The sequence below is a fragment of the Alligator sinensis genome, unplaced genomic scaffold (assembly GCF_000455745.1).
Source record: "Alligator sinensis unplaced genomic scaffold, ASM45574v1 scaffold93_1, whole genome shotgun sequence".
NCBI lineage: Eukaryota > Metazoa > Chordata > Crocodylia > Alligatoridae > Alligator > Alligator sinensis.
In genome coordinates, this window is record NW_005842243.1 from 1,348,634 (window position 1) to 1,358,292 (window position 9,659).

Sequence of the window (9,659 nt, forward strand, 5' to 3'; positions counted from 1 at the left end):
GGCATGGTATTGGCCCTTCAGGGAAGCTGCACATGGAGACATGGAGCCCTCTTGGGCTGATAGCACCGCTCTGGGTCCACGTACCGGCAGCCAGGCAGGCACTCCATGTGGGGCTTTCTCCAACACCTCCCCCTCCCTCAGCCCCCAGCCAGCTTCCAGCAGGAGTTTCTCTGGCAGACACAGACAGACACATGCAGACACAGACACACACCCCAGCAGGTAAGTATGTGTGGGGGGAAGGGATGGGGCTGGTGGGAGCCAGATTGAGAATGTGTGTGTGTGGGGGGGGGTCTCTGTGCCTACTTCCAGGACCAGGGCTGGGGCAGCAAAGGGCAGTGGTGCACCTCTGCAGGCTACACATGCACCGTCCAGCTGGCCGGAGGGGAGGCTCACATGCAGCAGCCACCACTGCCATGTACTGCCACTGCTGTGCTGCTTGCCCATGGAGCCACATGTACAACCAGCCACAGCAAAGCAGTGCAGGGTACGGCAGTGGTAGTGGTGTGGGGCGGTGGTGGTGGCAGCTGCTGCATTTGAACCCCGCCTCCTGTCAAGCCAGGCAGTGTGTATGGGGCCCACAGAGGGGCACCACTGCTCTCACCCCCTGGCCCAGCTCCTGGGAGCAGGCGCACACATTCCCCACCCCCCATTCTTGATCTGGCTCCCCCCAGCCCTTTCCCTTTTCTCTGCCCTGTCCCTTCCCCCCCCCCCACATTTACCTGCTGGGCTGTCTGTGTGTGTGTGTGCCTGCATGTGTGTGTCTGTGTGTGTGTGTGCCTGCATGTCTGCATCTGTGCCTGCATTAGTCTATGTCTGTGCAAGTGTGTGTGGGGCTGAGGGGGCTGCTGTGGGGGGAGTGAGGGGCACCAGAAAGGCTGTGGGAGGCTGTGGGGGGCCTTAAATTTTAATCACAGATTTGGGGGGTTTTATCAGAGAATTTGTGATTTTTTTATCAAGAAAAATTAGGATCCCTGCTGATGACCTACAGATCAAATACACTGTGAGTGCATCTACACGTGCACTTTACTGCGTAGTAGACTAATTAGCTTCACAGTAGCTGTGGGTCAAAGTGCTGCTGTCCCAAAGTGCTCTGGAGTTTATTACTTCACATTAATTGCATGTGCAAACGCACCCAGTATGTAGTTACCAGTCTCCTTAACAACTCAGAACATTAGTGGCATGAGGTCACAATCAATACGTTTTTTTTCCAGCTGGCTTCAAGTCCCTGAAAACATTATACTTTCTCCTTCTGGAGAAGCACGTAGGTTTGGAGATGTTAAGATGGCATCTTCATTTATTGAAGCTAACGTTGTCCCATTTTTGTCTGCACTGTTCCAGAATAGTTCATAATGCATTTGGTCATGTCTGTGCAAGTATCCTGGCACTGATTACATCAGGGATGCTTGGTCCAACTTGCTGAGCAGATAAAATCAGAGCACAATGTTTAATGAGCTGCCTAAGTCAGCTGCCAAATGATAGTTTATAAAAAGCAAAGCTTTTGTTTATAAAAGAAAACAAATCCCAATTGGCCTGATCCTCATTTACACAAAAGACTTGTGTACATGGAAATTTATACTGGCATAACTACACAAGGCTAGTTAAATCACTGTAGTTGCATGAGTATAACTCCCCATGTGGATGCTCTTATTCCAGAATCAGAATGACTTTTTCCTCTTCAGTTTAAACCTTTGCTCATATGACAAAAGCTGTGGTCATGGGCACATGAACAAGTTCCTGCAAAGTCAATGAGGGGAAATATAGATTTTGTTAGCTGCATGGTCACTGTTGTGTGCACGCTCTTATCCTACATCAGAAGATATCTAATCCATCATGGCTTAGACCTTAGTGAAAAAGGGGATTCACTTACTGAAGAATAAAACCATGCTTATGGGCAGGTAGTTACCTCACAGAAGTGGATAAATCGCTTGCCTGTTTTACCTTGGGGTAAGTAGTCTATGCCCAGGTTCTACTGGTAAACCTTCCCAGCCAAGGTAAACCAGCCTTTAGCAATTTTACACAGCTTTGGCAGTGTCAAAGGGCCTTAAAATGCGTGTGAAAGTGACTAAGGCTATGTGAATTTATTTAGAATTGAAGGCAAGTACATTATACCAAAGACTGCTTTATAGCAAGACTGTCCAACTGATGGCCTGCAAGCATTTAACACATGGCCCACAGGCCCATGCAACTGCCTTTCCTGCTGCCATGCAGTCCAGGGGAGAGCCTTGTACCACCAGTGCAGCCTTCTTGGTGGGGAAAAATGTGGGGGCAGGGGGGGGGTCACCACCAGTGCAGCCCACTTTGGGGAGGAGAAGATGGGACATGCACCACCAGTGTAGCCATGCAGTGAGGAAGGGGAAGCTCAGGGGTTCGCCCCCACAGTAAATAGCTCTCGCAGTATGCAGCCCCCAGCCACACCAAAGCTGGACAGTCCTGATTTATAGAGTTAGTCTGTAAACATGAAAACCATGTGGCTGTATTATTGACATATAATAACTGAGCAGGGTAAAAGATGAAAGGTAAACTTCTCTGAAGCTAATATGGGGATCTGCTTTGTAGGCTGCATGTTTACCTACTCCTAATGAATGAAGAAAGAAAGAGGAATTAAAGGTTACTTTCTGTTTCTGATGTACTCTGGATAGCATGTATCTTTTCTCCCATTCACTACTAGAAGACCAGATTCTCTTGTGGTTACTAGGGCACCTCTGTATAGTTTTAAGGTAAAGGAACATTTTCTTAATGAGTACTTGTTCAGTAACAGCTTGTTCTGTTACAGACCAGTCTGTAAAGTATTAGTTTTCAGGAGTGAAAAATTCTCTTCTCTTCCTCACAATGCTGCACATAGCTTTCAAGACACCTATCATAACGGGGAAGGAGAATCTATCTTTTCTGAGTATTTTCACTTTTTAATAATGGGATCTTTCAAGGCAACTTCAAGAATAAATGAATGTATTTGTCAGCCCCTGGATGTTTCAAAGTGGTTTCTATTTTTCTCTTTTTATTTCTTAAAGGAACTGAAAATGTATGCATTATATGATCCTTGGCTGGGGATATTTATATTTCTAAAGGCTTCTATCCCCTGCAGGGCAGGAGACACAGTCACCTCTGTGGGATATTTCCCATGGTTTGTGTCTTGAAATGAAATATCTAGACTGTATTTGCAAGAAGCAAGGATTTTTGTGGGTGATATATTTTATTAGACCAACTGTATGGTTGGGATAGACTTAAACAAGCTTTTGAATGCAATGTATTGTTCTTCACTGTATTTGCAATTCCACATACCAGACATTAGAGTCTGGCACTTCTGCTCATACCCACTTACAAGGAAATGGTATTTTAAGGCGTTAAATGAAATTTAAGCAACTGTTATCTACCATAAAATCATTTACATTTTTTTCAGTATTTTGATGTTACTAATATATGTTATGTTGCATTATATGAAATCACAATTTAACTTAAAAACAGGATATATATCTAATAAATCAAGACTATGTTGAGAGAAAGAATGATTGAAAAGGAAGCTTTTATAATGGAATAATTGTGATTGTAACTCTCATGCTGTTATCATGCTGCTATAATAACCTTTGATATAGAGGTCATATCCTTTGGTATGCAATAACCTAGCTACTTAGTTGAAGCAGAAATGCCTATCTATGGTTAGGAGAGTGCTAATTCACTAGTCTAGCAACTGGTACATTTTGGGCTTTTATGAATGTCTGTGAACATAATAAAGTCTCCTGAAAAATATCACCTTCTATTGTAAGACTGCTTCACAGCAGGACTGAATGAGATTTGCTTTAGTGGCTGTCAGCATTGCACTTAATCAAGCAGCTGGGTCACTGTTGAGCATATGCCACCACCTTGCCAGAGGCTGGTTTTGCTTTCAGAGCAGCACTTCTGGCCTTTGTTGGTCTGGAGGGCAAAAGATCAGAACCAGAAATTGAGACTGGTTCTCTCACCTCACAGGAGATAGCCAGAAAGCACTACGATCAGGCCACATAAACCATCCTTCATTTAAGAAGCAAAGATTGCCTATGTATTTTCTGTAATTAAAATTTCAATTAGAATTATATTTCACTCTTCCAAGCAATGTCTAAAAATACAACTGGGTAAGCCATGTGATCCTTGTACAGCACTTACAAAGTTTGGAATAAGGTGAGATGCTATAACCTCTGAGTGCCCTATCACGCTGACAGGGCAGACTTGCATTTCCCAGAACTTTTTTTTCTTGATTATTTTCCTTGAAAAATTAAAATAATCAATTTAAAGGCAAGTTTGAATTAGCATATTGAGGACAGTTTATTATTTATGAGATGGAAATCAGGATCCTGGATGACTGAACTCATTAAAGACCATTTGGAATAGTTCCCATCTACTTCCTTCACAGCACCCACACAACAAATAATTCACACAGTAATTAATGCAACATCTTACCAAACAATACATGTTTCTGACAGGCATAGTTCAAATAGGAAATGCACAGAACTGCACTGAAATAGCAATAATTTAATAAGTTTAAAATACATTGCTGCAAACAAGAAAATTCTGCATTCAGGCAGCCACAGCACCTACAAGACAGCTCAGTGAACCAAATGAATCCCTGAAGAAGTTCAGTTAAAGTCAGTGGAGTTGAACCAGGAAAGTGTTTGTCCCAAAGTGCCTAAATATTGCATCAGATATAGAAGGGCCTTCTGTCAGAAAGTCCTACAGCAAGAGTGCCAAACTTATCTAGCCCCGTAAGCCAGAAGAGGGGCGCAGGGTTGGTCTGTGGGCTCCAAGTGCTGGATTCAGTGCACAGGGCTGATCCACTGCAGCAGATGCCCCCAGCTTCAGCCTTGTACACTGCATACAGCATACAGTGTGTGCGGCAGGTCAAGGGAACACATTGCATATGGCACATGGGGCTGGTCTAAGGTGCGTGCTGCATGTGGCACCCATATGATACTGGCCTTGCACACTGGATCTGGCTCATGGAGCCAGTCTATCAGCCCAATCTGGACTAGCCCTGGATCCAGTGCACAGAGCCAGTCTGGCATGGGTGCCACATGCAGTGTGCAGCCAGGACCTGCCTCACATCCCATGTGCAGGCAACACGAGACCAGTCCTGTGCACTGCATGCAGCATGTGCTAGCCCCAGCGCTACATGACCAGGGCTCCTGCTACCCATGGTATCTGCACCAAACTAGCCCTGCACGCTGAATCCGGCACACATGACCGGGCTGTAGGGACCAATCTGGACCAGCCCCAGATCCAGCATGCAGGGCTGAGCTGGTACAGGCACTGCATGCAACATGCTCCCCAAACAAATTCTCAGCACTTCATGCAGCACATGCCCCAGACTGACATTGCATGGTGTGTGCAGCACACATACAAAATCCAGCCCCACACACTGTATGCAGCCCATGCCAGATTGGCTCTGTACACTGCGTGCAGTACATAGGTCTGCATACAGCTTATGAGGCTAGTCTGAGACCCAAAGGCAACACTGTGGGCTGAATGATAGGGCTCCACAGGTTGGATCCAACCCATGGGTCATATCTTTGACACCCCTGTCCTACAGCGCAGATAACTACACAGATAGTACTAAGTGCTTCTATATACACTGACTTCCATAGTGCACTTCTCGTAGTGCATGAAAAGTAAAAATTATTTTCTAGTTGGCTCCATCTGTAGAAATATTTGGTATTCTCTGCATTAGTGATATATAGATTCACCATCTGTGTGTGGGGGAACTAAATATTTATTCCTCACTGTTAGAGCTTTTGGAAGTTTTCTTTTGTGTAAATATTTAAGCTTAGAATGGGAGAAAGAAGGGATGGATTTTTTGACCAAATATTACATTTCTAACTTCCTGTTACTGTAGTTTTAATTAGGCAGTGTTGCTATTGTCATCATAATGGCTGCCATATTACATCACAAACCCTTTTTATTTCAGTGGTGAGTGAGGGTCCATTTACTGTAGCTTTCAAAAGTGTAAAGGGCTGTGAGGTTTGCTATTTAATCCACTGAGAATAATGACAAAATTCAGCATGTCTATCTATCCATACCTCCCCTATGGCCTTGTCCTTATTTTATGGAGGAACAGAGATTACACAGGAAAGCTGTGCTCAACTCAAGAATTGAACCCAGAGTTCCAGAGTCCCATGTTAGCATTCTAACCATGGTACCATGCTCTCTAATTAATAAGACAATAAAATGGGACACAGTTTGGACCAACTACCTGCTTACATTTGATGCCCTGGTATACAGCAGCCAGTGTGTTAAGAAATGACAACAAAGGAAACAGGACCATATGTTTCCTCCCAGCTGAGGAACAGCAAGAAGGAAGTCTGAAAACCAAATTGGAACAAACAAAATAACCCATATGGTTTACAGTGGCAGTTACCAATGAGGGTCATGCATGTGATGACACTACACAATTTCTTAACCAAATATTTGCAGACATCACCAGGTTTTTGGTTTTGTTGGGTTTTTTTCATTAACAAAATCTCCCCTAACTGTTGAATTAAATTTAAAAACCATCCTGGGGCCTGTAAGGACTTTTACTGTTAAAAGCACTGTCAGATTTTTTTAACTGCAATTTGCCTCCTGGTGGTTTGCAGCTTGACCTATAAGAATGATGTAAATGTAGCTTTCTAGATAGTGGTGAATGAGCCAGACCAATCCTTGCTTACAGAGAAAGGACCAACCCTGGGAGACCATAACCACCCACATCTCTCAGCAATTTCAGGGGTCAAAAACACCCGCAGAGAAAAAAAGCAGAACAGCGCACGCAGGGGCAGCGTGCATTGCTCAAAAGCAGAGCCAGGCCACCCGGAGCCATGCTACAGCTGCCAATAAGGCTCCGCACAGAAGAATCGCTACTGCTGCAGCTCTGGAAGGACTCCAGGATCCCAGGTAAGGCTGCTGGGGCCAGCCCAGTGCTGGCTCCAGCCTCCTCTACTGCCACTGGGGTAACTCGCCATATGCCAGAGAGTGCATGGCACAGGTGTTCCCCAGGGAGAACTAGCAGCAGTGCAAGGTGTGCCACCACATGTCCCTGGGGAACCAAATGTCCACACCGTGTGTGGACATGGCCCAAGAATTTTTGGCTACTGGATATGTAGATATCACTATTTTAACAGCGGGGCATTAATTAACGTTGAATTACTGCACAAATACTCATGGGGTTTCTGTTCATTCCAAATTAGTTTATAATATTTTATAATAGATAATAGAATAAAAAACAATGGTTTACCTTTAAAGTGCTAATGGCATACAGTTTTTTAATGGCACAGGTTCCCTGGCTGGATGACAAAAATTATGCCATGGGGAATATTCACAAGTCTGAATCCCAAAATACATACCTCACTGCTTTTTAAAGCCAAACTCCAACAGCCTAGAATCAGATGTTGGTTTAGGACAGAATGAGCATATGTGGCCTATTCTGCCTATTCTTGCTTCTGCGTAACATCCTGTTCTCCATTGATTCTCGCAGTATTGTTCTCCCTTGGTTCTTTTCCCACCTTTCCTTCAGTGGCTGTCCCGTGCCCAGGACAGAATATGAGGAATAGCTCTTACTCTGCTTTCAGCAGAGAAGGGGAAGCTGTGCTGTTCTGCACTTCCCATTACGTTAGCCCTTGAAGGAACTGAAAACCGGAAGGTGAAGGGTAGTGTGGTTTGGGTTTTGAAGCACAATGAGAAAAGCCACCTGCTTTTGTGAGTTCATTGGAATGACACATTTAAAAATCAACTTCTTTTCTTTTCTTTCTTTTTTTTTTTTTTCTTAAGGCATAAGAAAACAATCTTGTGGGATCCCCTGCTGGTTCTGTAATTAACCCACAAGCCTTAATTCCAGACACTCTAAGAAAACAAAACACTATGGACAGCATTAATCCCATAAAAGAGACAGGGAATATGTTAGGGTTTGCCAAGTGGGAAATGGTCACGTTGCTAGGCAAATAATGTTTATTTTTAAACTTAAAAATAATAGAGTCTAAAAATAAAGTCAAAACCTATTGTATTAAATGAAGGGTATTTAACAAGCATCCTTCAACAATGGCATGAGTTGAGTGCTTTGGAATCATAGTTCCTAACACATGGTATTAATTAATGATCGGCACCTCCTTAAGCTCTGACACTTGGGTTCAAATAAGAGTCTTTGGTCTATAATACAGGCTGGAACTCTGGTGAGATCCATTTGTCCCAAGCACTTTCTAGCACGGGCTGGTTTTAGTTGAGTCAGCAGTAATACAAGGAAGAAAGTGTTACTGATATTTCAGAAATTCTGTTTCCAGAGGAACTAGTACATGTAAATTTACATGTACACATAACCACGGAACTGCTCAAAAATGTTCTGTTCGGTTCCAGTTGACTGTTTTTTGTTACTCCTCCTCAGACCCCTCCTTTTCCTTTGACAGTATTCCTGAGCTCTGTATGAAAGTTCAAAAACAGTTTAAAGGTCCACCCAAGCACACTGGGTGAGTTATGGTAAATGCTCACTAGGTTCCATAGCCAACATCACATTTCTTAGCAGGCAAGGTTCTTTGGGTAGATGTGGTATCTTTTATTAGACCAACTGAGTAGTTGGGAAAAAGTTCTTTGCAAACTTTTGGGTGCAATCAACCTTCCTCAAGCATAGGGCATTTCTGCTGTTCTGAGATCTCCAAGGAATGGAAAACTCAGAACAACAGAGATTCCCTATGCCTGAAGATGGGCAATTGCATCTGAAAGCCTGCAAAGAACTTTTTTCCAACTACTCAGTTGGTCTAATAAAAGATATCACATCTACCCAAAGAATCTTGCCTGCCTACATCCTTAGACCAACACGGCTACCACCAAAAACCCAGCATCTGCTTGTTTGGTCTCAACATTAAAAGACCTCTCAACCTTGCCCATTTACTTGGGGGCAGTTTTTGGCACAATCAAGTCTCAAATGTATATCTTCAGGAGACATGACACTATGCCTTAACTGCTCTATCACCACATTACTGTATGTTATTAAGAATTAAACAGTCCTATATAGATATATGGGGAACATGCGAGTTCATGGTAGCCTGGGAGATAGTGACCATCACTTGGTCGAGTTCACTATCCAGCGAAGGGTGGGTAAAGTAACTAGTGGGGCTAAGGTGTTGGACTTCAGAAGGGCCAACTTTAGCAAGCTTAGAAGACTAGTTAGTGAGGGGATGCAACTCAAGAACATAGAGCATATGGGGGTCCAGGAGGGTTAGAGGTATCTCAAGGGAGTGATCCTTGGGGCTCAAAAGGAGTCTATCCCATTACATATGAAGGGAGGTAAGGGGGCAGAAAAGCCCCCTTGGCTGAACAGAGAACTCCAGGAGAGTCTGGAGGCAAAAAAAGAGATGTATAGGCAATAGAAGCAGGGAGCAACCACCAAGGAGGAATATATCTCCATGGTGCACTATTGCAGGAAATCAGTTAGACAGGCCAAGGCGGGGCTTGAGCTCAGGCTGACTTCAACAATCAAGGACAATAAAGAGTCCTTCTTCAGTGGACAAAAGGAAAGCTCAGAGCATACGTAGGGCCCCTGCAGGACAAATCAGGACAGTTGGTGGTTGACGCGGGGAAAAAAGCAGAGCTCTTCAATGAGTTCTTCACTTCAGTATTTCTATGTACTGACCAAGCCAATTCCCCCACCTCGATCATTGACGGATGTCCAC